The sequence below is a fragment of the Zingiber officinale genome, chromosome 4A (assembly GCF_018446385.1).
Source record: "Zingiber officinale cultivar Zhangliang chromosome 4A, Zo_v1.1, whole genome shotgun sequence".
Classification (NCBI taxonomy): domain Eukaryota; kingdom Viridiplantae; phylum Streptophyta; class Magnoliopsida; order Zingiberales; family Zingiberaceae; genus Zingiber; species Zingiber officinale.
The window spans coordinates 154,871,692-154,894,981 of NC_055992.1; the positions used below are offsets into that span (position 1 = coordinate 154,871,692).

Below are 23,290 nucleotides of genomic sequence, written 5' to 3' on the forward strand. Positions count from 1 at the left end.
ACATAAAATTGTTGTATAAAAGAATCTTCTAGTTCTTTAAATGATGTTCACATAAATTATTTATTATTCTTTACATCATTGTTGCCCCAAGATGACCTAATCAATCGTGTCATAATATGAAGTTGTGCTTGTCAAGAAACTTCTGGTTTGCTATTATATTTGTCTCAACTACTTTCATTCTTGTACAATACATTCTAAAAGGGAGTGCATACAATCTTTTTTTTCATTTGTTTTTGGCTATATATAATAGATATAATACATAAGTATTCAATATTATTTTTATTTAATATTTTAATATGATATCCATTTTGACGGATGTCTTTAACGCTAACAAATTTCTACTAGATTTGCTAGCATAGAGTACATTTTCAACATATAGGATTGTATCATTTTGTAAAATGATATTTACTTGTCCATGACTTTTAAAAATTTTATATGCACCTGATATTATTATAACATTATTTTCAGCCAATATTAACTTTAAAAAAAAGGCCTTTTACTTGGAAGAATGGTGTGGGTTATACCACTATTTGATAGATATTTGTCATATAAATAAAAGAGTTATAATTCTAATATAATTTCATACCAGATTTATAAATAAACATTTTATTAAATAAATATCTAAAGTAGTACCTTATGTCGACAACTAGTAAGGATAAGATAAGCTTAGAGTATTTTTTAAATCCAAGCTCACAATATTGTTGCTGCAGGAAGACATTTAATGCATAAAAAGTTGAGAAAATTTTCTAATAAATTTTGATAATAATTTTCTCTTCACAAAGTGTGAGTTTAGAATTAATTTTGAATAGTATCAAGTTATAATCGTTTATGGATTTAAAATCTTGCAAGCAAAGATGCATCCATTATAACGGATTCTTGGAGAACTATAATTCTCTATGATCAAATATTTCTTTCATTTTTTTCGAAGTTCTTGTATTTTTTTTTACAATAAGATACTAAACTTTCAATCCATCATCAAGATGGTGACAAAAGAAAATAAGTGTTTTTGCATGATCCTACAAGGATTCATCATTTTTTTTTTTTTTATCTTCTAAGCTCTTAGAAACAAGGTGGATTTCAACATCCAAAATCCATAACAAATAATTTTTTTCATTAAGTCAAGTGCTTCAAATTCAAATTTTGTGATATTTGTCATAGCAACCATAAAAGCAAATTAAGAAAATAATCAGAATAATATTATTTATAAAACAAAAATATGTTAATATTTGAAGCAACCAAAATTTATGTTAATACAAAATATTATAGCAATAAAAACTAAAAGGAAACAAATATTAAACAAGCATGATCAAAACATATTATATTGTCATAATTATGAAGTAATCAATTATTTATGTCTACACAAAAATATTATAACCACAAAAATTAAAAAGAAACAAAAGCTGAACAAACATGTCATAATTTGATCAAAACCAATACATATCAATATTCTTCAACAACATTGATAAAATTTATATATTAAATTAATATTCTTCAAGAATATTGATAAATCTTAGATCTTTATATTTTAAATTATAGATATATTAATAAATCAACATGAATTCGTCAAGAGCACCAACAAGAATTAAAAATTGTTTCTCAGAAGCATCAATAAAAATTTTGGATTGTACTACTTCGAGGGCATCAATATTAAATCTAAATAATATAATACTTCAAGAGCATTGATATAAAATTAAAAGTTTGGGCCTGAGCATCAATATAAATTTAGAATTTATGCTACTTCAAGAACATAATTATTAAATATTTTCAATATAAATTTAGAATTTATACTACTTCAAGAATATAATTATTAAATCAAAATATTGTGATAGTTCAGGAGCATTAATATAAAAATAAAGACATAAACATAAAACTAAAAATTTGTGTTATTTTGAGAGAATCAACCTAAAGACTAAGAATAAGAATATTTATGAGTTCATATTTTAAAGAGTGCTCGTGCTAATAATGTATTTTAATTTAAAAGTAGAAGAAGAGAGAATTATCTTATTCAATCATTATACCAAACACCCCTATTTATAAGATAGATGGGGGGATATAAAAAGAAAAAAATATAATGATATATCAATCACAATCAAATCAAATTAATCATATATTATAACATATTCCTTATTTGTGGTTTTTATTTTTTAAAAAATGCACATAACTCCAATTTAAATTAATAGATTATTTTTTTTAACTAGTTAGGAACATTGGTGGCAAAAGACGAATACACTCCCTCCTCTCCCCCGCGTCAACTCGTTCCAGGATCAACATGGAGGAGGTAAATTACGGACGGCTACTAGCCTTTGGAATAATAACTAACACATAAAAGAAGTATTTATCTCGATTTTATCGAGATTCGAACTTCAGACCTTATTGATGTGAGTGGCAATGATCTGGTCTCCAAGTTGAGCTCACATTTACTCATTAATGGTGGCAGCTAATTAATGCTTCGGCTTTTCTACCATGACCTCTATATTGGATTGGTTATAAAAAATCCGACTACAGATGATATTGATCATCTTAAATGGTTTAATATTATCGACCTTATAATAAGCTACAGATAGCTAGGTAGAGACGTCAAATAGATTGAACCTACGATGAGACGAGTCTATCTATCACAGATCGGCCATTTGATGTGACAGATCAATCAATCAACTTAGTAGATTAGAAAATGCTCAACCTAACCAATACTGATTGTGGATTAGCTAGCCAATTCATATATATATATATATATATATATATATATATATATATATATATATATATATATATATATATATATATATATATATATATATATATATATAAAATACTGGTTGTGGATTAGCTAGCCCATTCATATATATATATATAATTTTGTTATCCTACGCGACGCCACAGTACGCGACTGTGCGCGCCGCGCAGGATAACAACGGTTTTTAATTTTTTTTTTATTTTTTTTAATTTATAAAATAAAAAAATAAAAAAAATATTTTTTTAAGAGTTTATTTTAGGGTTCAGGCTTTGGTTATAGTGTTAAAACTATTTTTTTTTTTAGATTTTATCTCTGGGGTTTAGGTTTTCCAATTAGGTTATAGTGTTTGGTTTTAAAAAAAAATTAAAATAAAATTAATTTAAGTATTTATTAAGTATTGTAATATGTTAAGGGGATATATTAAGGTATTAAAAATTTATATAAGGAAATGTTAAATTTTTTAATTGATTTTTAAAATTTAAAATATTTAAAAAATTAAAAAAAAATAAAAAACTGACCGATCTCCTGCGCGCGCGCACAGTCGCGCACTGTGCGAGCGCGCAGGAGATCAAAACTCTATATATAATTTTGTTATCCTGCGCGACGCCACAGTGCGCGACTGTGCGCGCCGCGCAGGATAACAACGGTTTTTAATTTTTTTTTATTTTTTTTAATTTATAAAATAAAAAAATAAAAAAAATATTTTTTTAAGAGTTTATTTTAGGGTTCAGGCTTTGGTTATAGTGTTAAAACTATTTTTTTTTTTAGATTTTATCTCTGGGGTTTAGGTTTTCCAATTAGGTTATAGTGTTTGGTTTTAAAAAAAAATTAAAATAAAATTAATTTAAGTATTTATTAAGTATTGTAATATGTTAAGGGGATATATTAAGGTATTAAAAATTTATATAAGGAAATGTTAAATTTTTTAATTGATTTTTAAAATTTAAAATATTTAAAAAATTAAAAAAAAAATAAAAAACTGATCGATCTCCTGCGCGCGCGCGCACAGTCGCGCACTGTGCGAGCGCGCAGGAGATCAAAACTCATATATATATATATATATATATATATATATATATATATATATATATATATATATATATATATATATATATATATAAAGGTACGAACTAGACAATTATGTTTGGATCATCGATTATTATTTTCTAAAATAATATAGTTAGACCTAATATTTTTTTTTATAAAATTCATAATATAATTCATAGTTATCCAAAGTATGAACTCTAGATGTCATTGTGTCTTTATCCGATGACAATGCTAGATTCATTTATAAAACAGATGATAATGTTTCCGCTCAGACGACCCACTGCTGATTGATATGTTAAAGTAATAATGGATATGAGACACGAAAGAAGGGTGGCCTGGCTTGCCAATCGCGAGCTTGTGGGCTGGTCGCATGGCACTAGAGCTGCTTGCTATGTTAGTAAGTCTTCGAGAGGAGCTCCGTTCATCTGATTTTACACGAGAGAGGTAACTCTGCTTTATTCAATGTTAAACATATTAATTATTAAAAAGGTATAAAAATTAATTCTACTTATGAATTTTAAATTCATTTTTTTCTTGACCCGGAGTCCAATCCAAGTCCACCGTAAGTTAACTCATGCGGGTCACGAGTAGGGGTGTAATTGAGCCGAGTCAAGCCGAACTTTTGGATGTTTGAGTTTGACTCGTTTATAATCGAACCGAGTTCGAGTTTTATTTAACGAATATATTCATAGCTCACAAGCTTATTCGAACTTTTATCGAGCCTAAACGAGCTTAATAAATATAAATTATAAATTTAAATATTCATTAAAAATTAAATTATATATATATTTTTAAAAAATAATATTTTTGTTAAAATTTATAATTTTATTCTAATAAATAAATTTGATATATTTGTCTATCTTTTTCATAAGTAGAGTGTAAAAATTATAAATTCAATATTAAAATTATTATTATTTTTATTTAAAAATTGATTCATGAGCTTAACGAACATATTCATGAGTTAACGAGCCGAATATTGTGAAGCTTGAGCTTGATTTATTTATCTTAACGAGCATAATTAAACGAGCTCAAACGAGTTTTTATCGAATCGAGTTTCGAATAGTTCACGAGCAGCTTGGCTCATTTACACCCCTAGTCGCGGGCTTAATCAGATTTACACCCCTAGTTGCGGGCTTAATCATATTGGCTCGCTTGAACCCACCTTTAAATAAGTTGATAAAATTTAAATCCAACAATTTAAATTGTTTAGCAAGACGAGTCAATCAATGGACCCAATCTAAATTGACAATTTCATAAAACAACCTCCTAAGTGGGATGGTATAACCGGGGTCATAAATAGGCCTGGATCGGTACGGTATACCGTACCCAAAATCGAATACCGTATACTGTACCAAAAAAATCGGTATTCTAAGAAATGATACTGATACCGTACCGATATTTTGGTATACCGAATTTCAGTATACCGAAATGTCGGTACGATATCGGTAAAATACCGTCATGCTGAAATTATATATATATTACATATAATATATAAAAAATAATTCTCTTGTAATGAAGGAAGTGATCATATAAGAACAAGAGTTGGGATTTCGGATCCAAATATGCAAGATTGAAGATTAAACCAGTAGCTAGTGGTCCCAGGGTGGTGGCTCGTCGGAGATTTATCGAAATCTTGCCAGAAATAACTAAATGCTAGCTGGAAAAATAGGGGAAGCATAGGCTTCAATCCCTACTAAAAATACCATAAATCCACCAAAGAAACAAAAGCTAAAACTCACCGTAAAATCAGACAAGAACTTGCGCAAGCATAACTCTCAGAACAGAGCTCGGTGATTAGATTTTTTCAGATTCAATGAAGGGAAAAAAATATTAGGGCTGGAGAAGAAGTTTCTAAGTTGTTGTGCATCTTCTCCGGCGACTACATGCGGTGGTCGACTGTGGAAGGAAAGAATCGCGAGTCGCGACGTATGCACCGACGGCGCAAGGAGAGAATATGGTTTGGGGCCGTTTAGGGTTTGGTTTAGGCTTTAGGGGAATCTAAATTAATCATTTAATCTATAGTTACTCGGTATTTCGGTATACCGAAATATTTTAAATCGTTACCGTTACCGACAAATTCGGTACGGTATGATACCGTACCAAATTTTTCGGTATACCGAAAATTTCGATATATACGGTATTTTTTCGTTACGATTTTTCGGTATTTCGATATTTTTTTCCCGCCCTAGTCATAAAGCCCCGAGAATCAAGACTATTCCCCGTGGGGGCATTGTTTAGCTTCTATTGTGGGATATATGAAAGCTGCTTCTATTCTGGCCTTGCTTTTGTGGTGGTCACTAACAACTGTGGCATTTGGACTTTTGTACTGAGTCGATCATTCAGGAGTGCTTTCCTCAAGTGCTAAAGGCTCCACTGAGGCCTTTTGTGTGTTTACATTGGACGATATTCAACTGGTTGGCCTGAAAACTAGAGGCTCCTTTAGTAGAGTTGAGTGAGTTTTCCTCACGCGGAGGTGGAGTGGTGCACTAAGTTTGTGGTCCAGAAGCATAATGAGTCGAAGAAGGGGGCGATTTGGTGGTGGATTCCCCCACCGACAACTAGTAATCTAGTTGCTAGCTACTGCCAAACTATGATTTCCTCCCTCCACAACTTTCGAAGAAATCTATCGGATAGAAAGCATGCATATAGTTGAGAATACCACGACATTAAAGTGTTGTTTAGGGTGAAACTAGGAAGACTATGTAAACTAAGCTGGAATTAATGGATTAGTAGAAAGACTATGTAAACTGAGCAAGTCATCGGCAATCACCTGATCGAGGATTTTAAAAACAATGTAGATGAAAGGAGCTATGGTCCGACCGTCTGGATACACTTCTTTTAATCCCAATTGTTCACTTCCCTGCATTGTTCAGCAACATAAAGGGGAAAATATGGACAAGAAGATAAGACCTGATTGAGGCGTAATGAATTTTAATTCCATTCGTTCAACCCTACTAAACGCATCAGCATATCAATGAATGAACAAAAACATAGATATCAGAAACACAGCACAAGTGCAAGGCAACTCGTATCTAGGAGAACTGAGGGTGTAAATTTATGATCTCGGTCAATAGAAAACACTAAGAGAAATAATCCAGCTAATTCAGTAGTAGATATTAAAAAATACAATCTACAGCATATGAACTTCTGAATCTAAGAGATAAGAAACAAATACAAAAGGAACATTAAAGTGATCAAAAACTTCGACTAGATTCTCATAGATATAGCCCATCTCTGTAGCTCACAGATCAGACAAATTGCTTCTCTAGGGTTCTTTTATGAGTTTGCTTTAATAATTGATAAATCATCAGCAAGGGAACGAGTTGAGGTAATTGATCCAAACAAACTAGGAAAATCAAGTAAATGGATGACGGGAGGCTTTATATTCTAGTAAGTTTTGTGATGAGACAGATCAGAAAATGCTAGAAAAATATACTAGAACTTTTGTCGATTACCTCGTCAAAAAATAAGGCCCAGTCGAACAAAGCCTCTTTGCATAGTCCTGAAGTAATACAATAAACTAGTTCAAAGATTAGAATGGCTCAGGATTTATTTTTTTTATGTCTCACTCTTAACTAAATTTGGATTTTATCCATGTCATAATTAGAGTATCTGTTTTAACAAGGGCAGATGATCCTCTAGTCCAAAAAAAAGTGGACCAAGGGATGGACCACTTGCAAATGCAGGATCATTGCCACGATCCGACCGCAATTGGTTGCGATTCCTTCCTGGATTCACCGTCCCTCCTGGTTATAGTTTGGGTCTGGACGGGTGGTTGGAAGCCGCCAGCAGTGGGGAAGTGGCCGGACAGCCTGGCGCCGAGCGGGGGACGGCCGCCCCGATCCAAACTATAACCTAGGGGGGACGATGAACCCAAGGAGGGATTACAACTAATTGCGGCCGGATCACGGTCACGATCCAGCGCAATTGAAAGTGGTTCATCCCCTGGTCCAGTTTCTGGGCTCCTGTTTTAACTGGGTAGTAAAAGGTTACATAAGGATGAACAAAATTCCCATCATTTACTCCTCGCTCCTCTTCATCAAATTCCTTGTACCACACATCTGATCAGCTGTAAGCAGGCAAGGCCAAAATGCTTAGCCCGCACCAAAATCTGTGCTCTTTGGGGAGGTAAATAGGCCCTTAGAGGTGCTGCTTTGATCTCATGGCCATTGTTCCCCTCAAAACTATGCAACACATTGGGTTCATCCTAAGTCCTGAGAATTGCATCATAAGACACTTGCAAAAGAGACTCCTACAGGTTTCAATGAACCATAATGCCCATCCCAGGTTATTTGCTTATCGCTCACTGTCAGTTTTACCCGCATCTCTGCCTACTTTCTCCTTTCTCCTATGTTCATTCATGTTAGCTTCTTTGGAAAATGTCTTTAAGATTGCTGATGTTTTTCTTCATGCCTAAAACTCACAGTTGAATGAAAAAATTGTTCAATGAGATATTACAGGTTTGAATAATGACATGTAATCTAAGTCAATATTTTATGATTGTTGGCCTATCTATGGATATCATGGTTATATGTCTATATCAAACATCAGTTACAATACAAGCTTAATCAGTAGTATTTATATACTGGATCAACTATGACAAACATGAATGAACCATCAATTATTTGTAATGTCAAACAAGCAATTGTAAGCGGAAGAGGCATCCAATGAATGAACTTACTAATGTCTGCAATGATGGAGAAACAGGATACTGGAGTATGAACAACAAAACCAAGTATTTACTTTAGTAATCAAATAGAACAAAACCAACTATTTGCTTTCCTAATCATATATAACTCATGAGCAGCAGCAGAAGCAAATAACAAACTTAGTCATGATCAACTAATTCACATGCAAATTTAAACCCTTAGAACAACAATGTAAGAAACAAAAGAAGGGGATGCTTCCCAGTTCATGTATGGTTAGAATAATTGCTTCAGGGTGACCACCTCCGGATAGCAGATGATATAAAGTTCCTCCTGGCAAAATAACTGATACGACTCTTCCATGGCAATGATCTGGAATAACTCCTTGATGGCAAAAGACAAACAGCTCCAACATGACCAATCAAGTGCTCATTATTCTCAAGAACTCCATTCTCCCCGATGGATTCTTGATGTTCAGCTGATCCAGTGACATCCAAATTAACTGCCAGCATCCCATCTCTGCATTGCATCAACCAGTCTGCACATCTTGATGTCACTCCATGACACTTCTTCACTTTCACTTTCACCAACTTTGGGCAACCCTCTGCAAGGGCTTCCATTCCCTGATCAGACACAGGACAGCCTTTGATGCACAGCTTCCTCAAAGCCATGCACTTGGAGGCAATACAAATGATCTCAGGATCCCCAAAGGTCTCGCTGCTGCAAAGGGCAAGGCGCTCCAGCTTTGGGCAATCGCTTGCTATAAGCCCCATGCTTCGGGCTGTTGGATTCACCCCAATAAGCACCAATTCTTGGAGATTGGGGCACTGCCTTGCTACAACTATTAGACCTTCATCGCCAATCCGATTGGTCTTCCATCCATCAATATGGATCTTGCGGAGGAGAGGGCAGAATTCAGCAACTGCAGCAAGGCCAGCATCTGTGCATTCTGGGGTCTTTACAAGATGAAGGATCTCAAGATCAGCACATGAGGAAAGAGCGACAAGGCCACGATCACTGACCTGAAGCTTCTCCAGATGAATCTCAACAATTCCAGGAACCTTATCTGCAATATTTTCAAGTAGCCTGTCCCAATCTCCGGAGCACCGGATAAGCTTTAGGATTTTTAGGTTGGAGGATCCAGCGATCAGAGAAGCAAAGCACTGGCCATTGTAAAGTTCTTTCAGACAGATTGATTGGAGGGAGGCGGCGCCAATGATGGATTCCACCATGCAGGATGCGTCGGGAAGGCCACGCAGCCGCTTGATGGACAACTCCTCCAGCATAGGGCAGCGCTGGACAACTGCGTCAACGCCTGTATAGCCGAAAGTGCAAGACCCCACGGAAAGCTTGCGGAGGCCGGGGCAGTGCTCGGCGACCGAAGCCATGCCGCCATCAGTCACAGCACGGCAGGCGCGGAGCTTGAGCCGAGTGAGGCTACGGCACCGTGCGGCGATGAGCACCAGAGCCTCGTCGCCGATGCTCTCGCTATGGCGGTCGCATTTTAGGGCGATCTTGGTAACAGCGTCAAATCGAGCAAATATGGACGGTGCGGCTACCAGGAGGGCGGCCCTCGCGTCAAGAGAGATACGATGGCGGCTCTGGCCCTCAACCGCGAGCCACCTCCGACAAACCAGTGAGCACTTCTTCCGATCGGCAGAGTTGAGGAAATGGAAGACGAAGGCAAGGCAGTCGTCGGGTAAATCAGCGGTGTGATCCCTCGATGGAACGGCGGATTCTCCCCCCGTGATGGCTGCCGGATACGGGGTCGCCGGGACGGAACCTGCGAAGGAGGAAAAGCAAGGAAACTTGGAGCGACGGAGCGAAGAGGATGAGGAGGGCGGTTTGGAGGATGTGGTGGAGGCGGATTGGCCCATGCAGGGCTGCCGGAGCGGAGCGAGGCGTCGTCGTCGTCGTCGTCCGGATCTAGAGGCCTCTTCTTTCACCTTTCACCGTCTGCGGTGAGATGCACCGGCGGACTTGAAATGGGCTTCTTCTTTCACCTTGCATGCACACCGAGCCCACTATCGATTCATATAAATTTGTTATTTTCTATGGTTGACTAACTTAGGATTTTTTCTAAAACGTTAAAATTGATTTTAGCATTCAGATTTATATAATTCCATGTTATATGTTGAAAAAAATCTTCTAATGTTTATCTCGATCGAGATTCAATTGGGAGAAGATTTTGAATTGGTTAAAATCAAATAAAGCCACTTAACGGTCCCAAAAACATTAGGAATTAATTGTTAACGAATGGCAACCATTTGGGAATTTGAATTACAAACTGTAATTCAAATGGGTAAAGCCAGCCAAACTAAAAATAAACCAACGACAATTTGACCAAAGTCATGGCAAGATGGTGGAATTAGGACGGTAAGTGAGGTACCTCCGAGGGTGAATGGAGTGAAACACAAACAATTGAACTATGGATGTTGTTTCAAGCCTGATTATTTGGAAGAGTAATCCAAGAGTTTGCTAGTCGGAAGGAGCTCACGACGAATGCATTTTGCTTACTACTCGGATTAAGGCCGGGCAACTAACAAGACTGATCTCCTATTTGACTATTTTATGAGACATGAGCATGTAACTATGGACTACTGAACCTACTCCATTTGACCACGATCAACACTGATTATGCGTTCAGACTAAGAAATTGATCGGCATCAATGTGCGTGTTTCATATATATATATATATATATATATATATATATATATATATATATATATATATATATATATATATATATGAGAGAAGTGATATCCTGCGGGACTTAAGATGCGTGACTGTGCGCGACGTGTCCTTTGGACCGATCAGGACATATCCTGATCGGTCTGGGAGGCTTCTGATCGGTCTGTGGACCGATCAACCTATAGGCTCCGCATGCCGCGTCGACGTCCATCAGAGGCATTTGTTTAAGGCATCAAGGGATTAAGGGGTTCTGCCCTTCCCTATCAGAGGGGGTTTCCTTGTGACAAGGAACCTTAGGAGAGCACTGTTTCCAAGGAGTCATTAAGATTTCATCTTCCTGAGAGCTTGGAGTTCATCTGAAGACATCGACAATACGTCAACTAAGTTTTCTCTCTCTTTTCTCTTTGATTTGAGTTGTAAAATACTATTTTTCATGTCTTTGTTATGTAACTCCATTTCAATGGAATAGTTCTTTGATTCTAGGATGAGGAAGTAACCCGATGAATTGTTGACAATTGTTTATATTTATTCATTTCTTTTTATCGCATAACGTGTTTAATTTATAATCTGACTTTATTATATATACATGACTATGACACGTGCACTTGTTTTCATATCCAACGGGAAACAGGGAAGGACAAAGAGGTAAACCTAATTATCAAACTCATAAAATCGAGACTTGAGGGGTTGTTCACAAAAGTAGTTCAAAACCTCACAAGAGCATCATTGACTATCACATAGCTTAATGAGTTTATCCCAATTTGACGTCATGAAGTAGAGGATAACACCTAGAGGACCGTAGGACATTGTGACAGGAGTCTCCCTCAGAAAGTGATTACTTTAGTAATGTTACCTTAAAAGTAGGTGCCACATTTGGTTAGAAACACCGATATTATTCCAAAAGAAGATAATAGGTACCTCGAGATAGACCACCATTATAATTATCAAACACAGAGGTAAAAGCATGAATAACATTTACGACGTCAATTATCATCATGGCAAAATCGAAGTCCTAGAATTGCTTCCTCAATTTGTTTGTGTTGGGTGCACAATATTTAATCCAGAGTTTTGATATAAAACTAAGGTTAAAGTTAGGTTAGTTGTGATCTAACAAGTTGTATTAAGTTCACAAGTGCAAATTACTTGATCGGTATTGAAGTCCTAATTGTGAAGTAGGCAATGACTAAGTCCTAGTGGATCTAGGCATCTAAAGTCCTGATTGGGAATTATGCATGAGCTAAGTCTTGGTTGGAGACCAAACAATATATTCCTTACTGGAGGATAAGTGAATCAAGTCCAAGTGATTAAGACTTGACAATTAAATTTCTAGCTGGAAGCTAGGTGAATCAAATCTAAGTGATTAAGCCTTGACAGATAAATTCCTAGCTGAAGGCTAAGTGAATCAAGTCCAAGTGATTAAGGCTTGATAAATAAAAGTCCTAATTAGGTGATAGGTGAATCAAATCCAGGAGTAGTTAGTTGGGAGCTGAAAGCTTGACAAACAAGTTCAAGTGGAAGCAGCTGGGAGTTGTGGCTTGACACCTCAGTTTAGATGAGTCAACTGGAGGTGAGCATCAAGACCCAACGTAAGTGCTAGTAATTTTAAATTCTAAATATACTCACTATGTATAACCACTGCATGGAAGCATGTTTGATGGTTCTAGGCTACCAAGGGAGTTTAGGGCGACTGGCTAGTGATAACGCTCGATGAAGGAATTTTGGAGAGTTTAGGTGACCAGAGAATACGGGCAACTGGAGCAACTTCCAAGTGGTCGAGAGATGATGTTATCAGTAATTTGAGCGAGCCGAGTCAAGATGAGATTTAATTCCTCTCCAAGGGACTAAAGAGCGTCCAAGCGATCGGAAAGTTTCATTAACGTTATTGAACGGATAATAGTTACAACCACGTTAGCACTTCTCCAGACGACCGTAGGGTACTATAAAAGGAGCTTCGAGGTAGAGTTTGAAATCACTCATTCACTCATCTCTTAATTTCTTGTGCTTGTGCTCTAAGTGTTCTTTCAGCTTCTGTGCTACGATAAGCTACAACACGCGCTTCGCTTCATTTATGATTAGCAACACCTTGAGTACATTTTTTATTTTTGTTGTGATACCTCAGTTTAATTTTGTGCTTAATTTTTAGATTTTTTTTCTATAAGGTTTCTTTACCTAGGAGAAATTTAGAAATAAGAATCGTATTATTATTATTACTGCGCATGTCTACTTCTGATTTGTTTGATCAACTACTTATATGCTTGACTGTTAGCTAAATCTATTGCATACTTATATGTTCTTGTCTTATTTAATTAAATTAGTCTAAATAATCTTTATTATCCACTGTGCTACTCAGATTGATTCAATTATTTTAGTTATTATCTGCTCAGTTTTTAAATTTTTAACATCATTCACCCCCCCTTGTCTCCCTCCCTCTAACATCGAACTCGATTCTACAAAATTAGTTTTCCCCATAAATTTTTCTTGCTTTCTTAGTTTATTTTCTTTCTCACACGATTTTCTCAATCTTGATTTATTTGAATAATCTGCTTCACGATTTGGATTAGTACTCGATTTACAGTCTTAATGGATGATATTTTATTACTTGACAACAGTTGTGCACTTATGGATTTCACACATTAGACATGCTCAATCATGACTAGCATTTGCATTTAGATATTATTTATTTACCTATCCAAACAAAATTAATACATTCAAGATGCAAAACAAAGAGACCATAGACAAGATGCATTTAAGATACAAGGAACTTATTAGATTGACAAATATCAATAGAAAATAACAAACTAGAAAGCACTTTCAAATGTTTTAAATAGTTTTTCACGAACACCTCAATTTATGGTAGATGCATTCTACCTGTCAAAATACCTTCAGATTCGTACTCTATGTTGGATATAAGTAATGTGAATGGAGAAGAGGTGGAAGAGGAAAGAGGCTCCATTGTGAATAAAACTTTAGTCCCATATTGGGAGTTTCATGACATGTTGGTTGGTTTATATTGATTCACATGCATTGAGGATATGAACAAATGCATGGGGAGATGCTCTCTTTCACGCATGGGTGCGCAGGGGGGGTGCAAATCTAGGACCCGAATTTGCACTTAACCATGTTGACTTGTGTGTGTGCGGGCACGACTTGCGCGTGCCGAATGTCGGACCGGTCGGGGCAAAATTTGCCCAAGCGGAACAACCAACATTTTACCACATATACCTTTTGTTGCTGTGTAACAGTAGGCGTTTCACTGCTCGACGAATAATGACCGATTAAGGTCATTAACACTGCCTTTGGTTTGAGCTCTTATATAGGGAGGCTGCGACCACAGACAAAAGAACACAGAGACAACAACACAAGCGGCAACTCTCCACCTTCGTTCCTCTCCTCTGTCTTGCAACTCTTGCTCAGCAAAGTGCCCGTGATAGCAATCGGGTGTCAATCAGTTCACCGTTACCACCAGTGCTTGGTGAGGATCACGGTCAACCATTGTATCTTGGGAAACAGACGACCCTAGTAGGTCTCGAAGTACAACCGGAGGTGGGGCGAATATGTTTCAAGGAAACTGTAACTCTCGCAGGCCTCAATCGGTCTTTTCGTCCGCCCGATCGACCCCTTCTCCCGATTGGTCACTCGGAAGGGTGCTCGTCTGGTCACTTCTAGCCTTCGCCCGACCGACCTCTGACTCGCCCGGTCGGTCAGCACGCCTGGCCAACCTCCTGCTTCGCTCGGCCTGTCCACTCGCTGGTCGGCTCCTTTGTCTGCCCGGTTGGCTCCTTTGTTCGCCTGGTCGGCCCTTCGCTCGGCCTGCCTCTCGCCAGGCCTATCCACTCGCTCGATCGGCCCTTCGCTCGACCTCCGATCGTATTGCGGGTCAACCATACTGCCCGCCCGACCGGACTGCTCGGTCGGTCTCTCTAGTTGAACGATTGCTCCGTTTGATCAAATTATGTGCTCTCGACTGCTCAGCTCGGCAACATAGACCTACTGCTCGGCAGATTTGCCCGCTCGACGATTGAGTCTGATCTGTCGCTCTTCGACACGTAGCAGAAACCAGCCCTTGTTGGCAGTCTGAGATTATCCGCTCAGGTCATCTCTTTGTAAGTTGAATTTAAATTCTGTGTAAATTTAAATTTAGCTAAGTCCCCAAATATCTCCGGTAATATATTGTTTGGACCAACAATCTTGAAACAAACTCAATTATGTTGAGATGGCCATAGAACGGAATGTTGAGATGCAACAAACTCAACATGTGCAGACCCCCTTTGCCCTGATTGGAACTGCGCCAATCAACCATGGGGAAAAGCCAGAGAAGTTCAGTGGACTAAACTTCAAGAGGTGGCAGCAGAATATGCTCTTCTACCTGACCACACTCAACCTGGCTCGGTTCTTGACCGAGGACCCTCCCAAGCGTGCTGAGGATACTGATGCGTAGACCATCAGTGCAATGGAGGCATGGACTCATTCTGAGTTCCTTTGCCGAAACTACATCCTGAACTGCCTTGTCGACTCGTTGTACGCTGTGTATAGTATGAAGAGAACGGCTAAGGAACTGTGGAAGTCCCTGGACAAGAAGTACAAGAAGGAGGATGCAGGGGCTAAGAAGTTTATCGTGGGTCGATTCCTGGACTACAAGATGGTTGATTCCAAGATGGTGATTAGCCAAGTCTAGGAGTTTCAGGTGATCTTGCTCGAGATCCACTCAGAAGGGATGGTTCTAAGTGAAACCATCCAGGTGGCTACTATCATTAAGAAGCTGTCTCTCGATTGGAAGGACTTCAAGAACTACCTGAAGCACAAGCGGAAGGAGATGAATGTGGAGGAACTCATTGTTCGACTTCGCATCGAAGAAGACAACAATAGTTCAGAGAGAAAACTGTTCTCTCAGGCTACTGTGAAAGCCAACGTAGTCACGCACGGTCAAAGCTTGAAACGGAAGAACCCTAAGTCTTCCAAGATGGGACCCAGAGGAGGCATCAACAAAAAGAAGTTCTCTGGGAAGTGCTTCAACTATGGCCGAGTGGGTCACAAATCTTCAGAGTGCAGGAAGTCGAAGAAGAAGCAGGTCAACCTGAACGAGGGACCAGAAATGGACGACCTCTGTATAGTGGTCTCAGAACTGAACCTGGTCGGTTCAAACCTGTGGCAATGGTAGATCAATGCTGGAGCCACCAGACATGTGTGCTACAATACTCCACAACTTCGAATATGTCACTGGAGACAAACTGTTCATGAGGAACTCAGCAACCTCGGACATCATGGGCCAAGGAAAGGTGGTGCTGAAGATGACCTCGGGCAAGGACCTCACTCTGAACAATGTGTTGTATGTTCCGAAGATTCTGAAGAATCTAGTGTCTGGATCATTGCTAAGCAAGCATGACTTTCGCATTGTTTTTGAGTCGGACAGAGTTGTATTGTCAAAAAATAGAGTGTTTGTAGGAAAGGGCTATGTATCTGATTTGTTGTTTAAGCTCAATGTAATGGCAATTAGGTCTAAGATAAATAAAACTGAAAGCTCTTCCACTTATATGCTTGAATCTTCGTGTTTGTGGCATGGTAGACTAGGACATGTTAACTACGATGTATTACATAGATTAATTAATATGCAAAACATACCTACATTCCACCTTGACCCAAAATACAAGTGTGAGATTTATATTGAAGAGAAAATGACAAGGTCATCCTTTTAACATATTGAATGAAGTAACGAACCACTTGACCTAATTCACACTGATGTGTGAGATCTAAAAGGTACGCCAACACGTGGTGGTAATAAATACTTCATCACTTTTGTAGATGATAACACAAAATACTATTATGTGTATCTTCTCAAAAGTAAGGATGAAGCTATAGAGAAATTTGCTCTCTATAAGACTGAGGTTGAAAACTAACTTAATAGAAAGATTAAGGTGGTTCGAAGTGATCGAAGTTGTGAATATATATCACCGTTTGCTGAGTTGTGTGTTGAACATGGGATCAGACATGAAACAACAGCTCCTTATACTCCTCAGCAAAATGGGATTGCTGAGTGAAAGAATCAAACTCTAAAGGAGATAATGAATGCTCTTCTATTGAGCTCTAGATTGCTAGAGTCCAAATGAAGGGAAGCTGTGTTAACAACTAATTACCTTTTAAATAAGGTGCCCCAGAAGAAAATAGATAAGAGCCCTTATGAGTTATGGAATGGAAGACAACCGTCCTATAAATATTTACGAATGTGGGGGTGTCTTGCCAAAGTGTTAGTGCCTGATCCGAAAAGGACTAAGATAGAACCAAAGACTGTTGATTGCATATTTATTGGATATGCACAGAACAACAGTGCTTATCGGTTTATTGTGTATGAATTACAAATACTAGAGATACACAAGAACTCGATAATAGAATTGAGAAATGCCTCGTTCTTCAAGCATGTATTTCCGTATAAGACCCGAGAGGATGCTAGCTCCTCAAAGCGGGCATATGAAACATAAGACGAAGAAGATGATGATGAACCAGTTGAGGTTGATCTTAGACGGAGTAAAAGAGCTCGAGTAGAAAAATCCTACCGATTGGATTTTATCACTTTTATGTTGGAAAGTGAGCCCCGGAGTTACTCAGAAGCAGTAAGCTCATTTGATGTGTTGGAACCCTAGGTTGTTTTGAATTGATCAAACAAGTTAAGTTAGATCCTGTGGTGTTTTGACCCTGTGTCTAAGTGTCCAGCAACTTAGGAGCACAGGAAGTCGAGCGGAAGACGCAACTAGTAAGAAGGACGACACGGGAGAGAGCCGACGTGCTCGGTGCGTCTGAGGGATGAGGCGCTGCGGAAGAGTACATCGGCAGACGAGAAGGGAGTGTGCGGTGTTTCCGAGAGACGAGAAACCAGAGCAAAAGATTGCTCGAGAAGCAAGAGACGTAGCCAGTGAGAAGGTCGGCACGGGTGAGAGCTGACGGGCTCGGTGCGTCCGAGGGACAAAGAGCTGCGGATGAGTATGCTGGCGGGCAAGAAGGAAGCACGTGATGATTCCGAGGGATGAGAAGCCGGAGCGGAAGCCTACTCGAGAAGGTCGAAATTGGGTTCGGGTGAGCCTTATTTCGGTTGGTCGAAATCACCCAAGCGAGCGAAGCGGAAGATCTGGACCGAGGTGAGCAGAATCGGAGCAGAGAGCCCGGACCGCAAAAAGTCAACATTGTTGACTTTAAGGGTTCGGGTGCCCGGACCAGTCCGAGCGCCCGGAACCCTTTTGGGCGCCCGGAATGTGACTTTGACCAGATCACATTTGACCGTGATCTTTTGTGAAGGGGATAAAGTTTTATCCCCTGCAGGTGCCCCGACCAAGGCTATAAATACAGCCTTGGTCTAGAAGCTAAAAAAATATAACAAACAATTGTATCAACACTTGTGCACTTTCCTATTTAGTTTAGCTTCTTATTCCGGTGCTTTCACTACTGTAAGAAGCTTCTCTACCTGAAGGAGATACTTAGTGTGATCCATTCCATGGATTAACAACCTCCCCGATTGTAACCAAGTCAAATTTGTGAGGCTCATCTTTTTAGTTTATTTCTTTAATTATTTATGCAAGTGTTATTTTAAAGTCCGAGAAGGGTATATCTTTTATATTGTGCAAGGTTATTCAACCCTCCGATAGTCGGCCACCAACGGTCCCAACAAGTGGTATCAGAGCAAGGACGCTTCAGGAGGACTAATCGTCGATCGAAGTAATGAGATGGTCGGATCTAACATCTATTCACCAACGTTCGAGGGGGAGTTCACGTTTTGGAAGCGATGAATGAAAGTATTTCTTAAAACAGATTTTGATATTTTACTAATAATAAAATATGGTTATGAAGCACCAAATAATGCGAACGGAGAAGAGATTGAAAAACGTCTCTGACCAAAAAGCAGCGCAACGATTTCATGTCAAACGGTAAAGTTGAATATCATCTCATAAGTGTACTACCGGTGGAGGATCTTGACAGAATTGACAACTACCAAAGTACAAAAGAACTTTAGGAAAAGTTCTTGAAGCTCCACGAAGAACCGATTGAAGACGAATCTGACTCCTTGATGGACACCGAGTCGTCGTCAGAGGAATCCGAGACCGAAGAAATTGTCGGGACAACCTTTATAGCCGAATTCCTTCCCGAGGACACAGAAAGCTCATCTCAGATGAGTATCGATGAAGGGGGAGAATCTTCGGAGGAAAGCAGCTCTACAAGGGGAGGATCAGAGATCGACAAGGTAAGTTAGGAACGATTTCTACCACCTGATCAAATGTTTAAATTATTAACTAAAGATTGTTGCATGCTAGAAAAAGAAAATAAAAAGCTGAAATTAACTTTAGATAAATCTTGTCTGTCGGAAGATCTTAAAAGATTAGAAGTAGAAAATGATAAATTAAAATTAGAAAATGATAATTTGAAAATACAAGTAGATATTTTGAAAAATCATGCATGTTCAAATAATCAACATATTAAAAAATTTTATGGATTAAATTGGTACCTTAGATACCATAAGGGACAAATTAGAAATATTTCAAAAAAATATATCCCTAAAAAATATCTAATTAATTTAGTTTGCTAGAACCTATATTGGGTTCCTAAGTTCTGTCTTACTTGAACCTTAATTTACACTTAGCGCTTTCAGCGAGAAAATTAAACATTTAATTTCCTTATGAGGCTTTGTCTAGAAGTGGTTGATGATCCAATAACCAAGAAGGCCTAGTGTCTCACTACAGTCTGGAAGCCAAATATTGAAATAAAAGTGTTTAATTGACTAACTGATAAAACATTAAATTGAAATTAGATAATGCTTTAAAGGGTTACTCAATTTTCTTTGAAAATTGTCAAAAATATTTTTTCTTGCAAATTTTTTTTTCAAAGTTCTCTAAACTTAGAAATTTTCTTTCTGTTTGAATTTTACTTAAAAATTTTTACAAATATATTTTTGCTTTAAATAATTATTCAAACATTTTTGGAAAATTCTCAAATATTTTCCAAAGTTGTCTAACTTAGAAATTTTTTTTCTACTTAATTTTTTTTTTCAAAAATGATTAGTGATATCAAAAATAATCTTCGAATTTTTTAAAGTTTTCAAAGTTATTACCTTTAGACTTGTTGTGATATCCCATTTCTTATGTGATCAAAGGGGGAGAAGGAAAATATTAAGTCTAGGGGAGGCAGATCAAATTTTTGCACTTTTATGCAAAATTTATTACTCTTGATTTATGTTGGTTTATCCTAGCTTAACATGGGTTGCTCACATCAAAAAGGAAGAGATTGTTGGAACCCCAGGTTATTGTTGTTGGTTTCTACTCGGAAAACCTAGAGGTTCCTCTGTACAAAAATTTTATACAAAGGTCTGAACCTTTTCCTAGCTACCATGTGTTCTTTTAAATTAAATTTTGGATCGCCTGCGGAACTTAACACGTTTGATCCAAAACTTAATCTATTCGTTCTTTTAGGTTTTGACTTGGGTCTCCTGCGGAACTTAACACGTTCAACCCAAATCACCTTAAGTTATTAATTTCATTAAATATTAATTTCCATAATTGGTTCCCAGTACTGACGTGGCGAGGCACACGACCTTCTTGGATATGGGAGCAACCACCACCGACTAGACAAAACATTTTATGGAAAGCTAATATTTAATTTCCTAAAATAACTTTAGGTTAACCGAAAAGAACAATCAAATCAAAAGAAAAAATAAAACAAAAAAACACAACATCGAAAAACATATTCGAAATACTAGAATCGTAAGCCTCTTGTATTTGGTATTATTTCCAAAAATAACTAGTATGATGCGGAAAGAAAAATTACTAGTTATACCTTTTAGAAAGACCTCTTGATCTTCTACTGTATTCCTCTTCTAACCTCGGACGTTGTGTGGGCAACGATCTTCCGAGATGAGAAACCACCAAACACCTTTTTCTCCTCCTAGCTAGGTTCGGCCAAAACAAGTGAGCTTCACCAAGGAAGAAGAAAAACACCAACCAAGCTTCAAGGGATGCAAGCTTTTTCTCCTTCTTCTTCTTCTTCTCCAAGTAGTATCCGACCGCCACAAGAGCTCCAAGAAAGAGGGATGTTTCGGCCACCACAAAGAGGAAGAGAGGGAGATGATGTTGGCCGGCCACACCAAGGAATAGGAGAGGGAGAATAATAGAGGTTATTCTCTTGAAGGCACCCCTACCCCTTCTTTTATATTCCTTGGCTTTAGCAAATAAGGAAATTTATTTATAATAAAATTTCCTTAACTTTCTTTGACAATAATTAATTAAGAAAAATTTAATAAAATTTCTTAATCAACTAATCATGGTCGGCCACCTCAAATAGAAAAATTAGGAGAGTTTCAATCAACAATTAAAACTTCCTTATTTGTCTTTGGAAATTTTAAAAAATAAAATTTCCCTTTATAATCCCTTCATGGTTGATAAAAAGAAATTTCTATAATTTTAATTTTTCAACATGTGAATAATTTTTAAAGAGAAAAAATAAAATATCTTTCCAATCTACAAATAAGGAAAGAGATCTAATCTCTTTCTTTAATCTTTTGTAGATCATTTTAAGAGATATTTTAATTTTAATTCTCTCTAATAAATTATATCTTACACATAAGAAAAAATTAAAATTAAAATTCTTTTAAATTTCATTATGGCGGTTCAAGCTAGGGCCGGCCACCCTAAACCTTGCTTAGGCCGGCCCTAGCTTGATTCCAACCTAGCTTGGCCGGCCCCCCCTTTAGGTGGGTTTAGAAGGTGGGTATAGGTGGGTATAGTACTCTAAAAATAAGAGGCTACGATAGGGACCGAGAGGAGGAATTGGTTTTGGTCTCCCGATAAAATTAAACATCCCGTGTTCGCCCCGAACACACAACTTAATTTTATCAATAATAATTCATTCCACTAGAGAACTATTATTGAACTACCGCACCAATCCCAAATTACATTTTTGGGCTCCTTCTTATTATGAGTGTGTTAGTCTCCCTGTGTTTAAGATATCGAATGTCCACTAATTAAGTGAGTTACTGACAACTCATTTAATTAATATCTTAGTCCAAGAGTAGTACCACTCAACCTTATCGTCATGTCGGACTAAGTCCACCTGCAGGGTTTAACATGACAATCCTTATGAGCTCCTCTTGGGGACATTATCAACCTAGTATCTCTAGGACACAGTTTTCTTCTATAATCAACAACATACACTATAAGTGATATCATTTCCCAACTTATCGGGTTTATTGATTCATCGAACTAAATCTCACCCATTGATAAATTAAAGAAATAAATATCAAATATATGTGCTTGTTATTATATTAGGATTAAGAGTACACACTTCCATAATAACTGAGGTCTTTGTTCCTTTATAAAGTCAGTATAAAAGAAACAACCTCAAATGGTCCTACTCAATACACTCTAAGTGTACTAGTGTAATTATATAGTCAAGATAAACTAATTCCTAATTACACTACGACCTTCCAATGGTTTGTTCCTTTCCATTTTGGTCGTGAGCTACTGTTTATAATTTATAAGATATTGATAACATCATCTTCTATATGTGACACCACATACTATGTTATCTACAATATAAATTAATTGAACAACTACAAACAAATGTAGATAAATTGACCAAATGTAATTCATAAATGTTTACAAAAGCTTAGGCTTTCAGTATACACTCCAACAATTGTGACGTGATCAAACAAGTTAAGTTAGATCTTGTGGTATTTTGACCCTGTGTCTAAGTGTGCAGGAACTTAGGAGCACAGGAAGTCGAGCGGAAGACGCAGCTAGCGAGAAGGAAGACACGGGAGAGAGCTGACGGGCTCGGTGCGTCTGAGGGACAAGGCACTGTGGAAGAGTACATCGACGGACGAGAAGGGAGCGTGCGGTGTTTCTGAGGGACGAGAAGCTGAAGCGGAAGATTACTGGAGGAGCAAGAGATGAAGCTACTGAGAAGGTCGGCATGAGAGAAAGCCGACGGGCTCGGTGCGTTCGAGAGATGAAGAGCTGTGGATGAGTACGCTGGCAGACGAGAAAAAAGCACGCAACGATTTCGAGGGACGAGAAGCCGGAGTGGAAGCCTGCTCGAGAAGGCCAAAATTGGGTTCGGGTGAGCCTTATTTTGGTTGGCCAAAATCATCCAAGTGAGCGGAGCGGAAGATCTGGACTGAGGTGAGCCGAACTGGAGCAG

General features: G+C 37.8%; 1 pseudogene; it reads right to left on the reverse strand.

Annotated features, from left to right (window-relative positions):
- Window positions 1-8,502: 8,502 nt before the first annotated feature.
- Window positions 8,503-10,461, reverse strand: LOC121971781 (annotated as a pseudogene).
- Window positions 10,462-23,290: the final 12,829 nt, after the last annotated feature.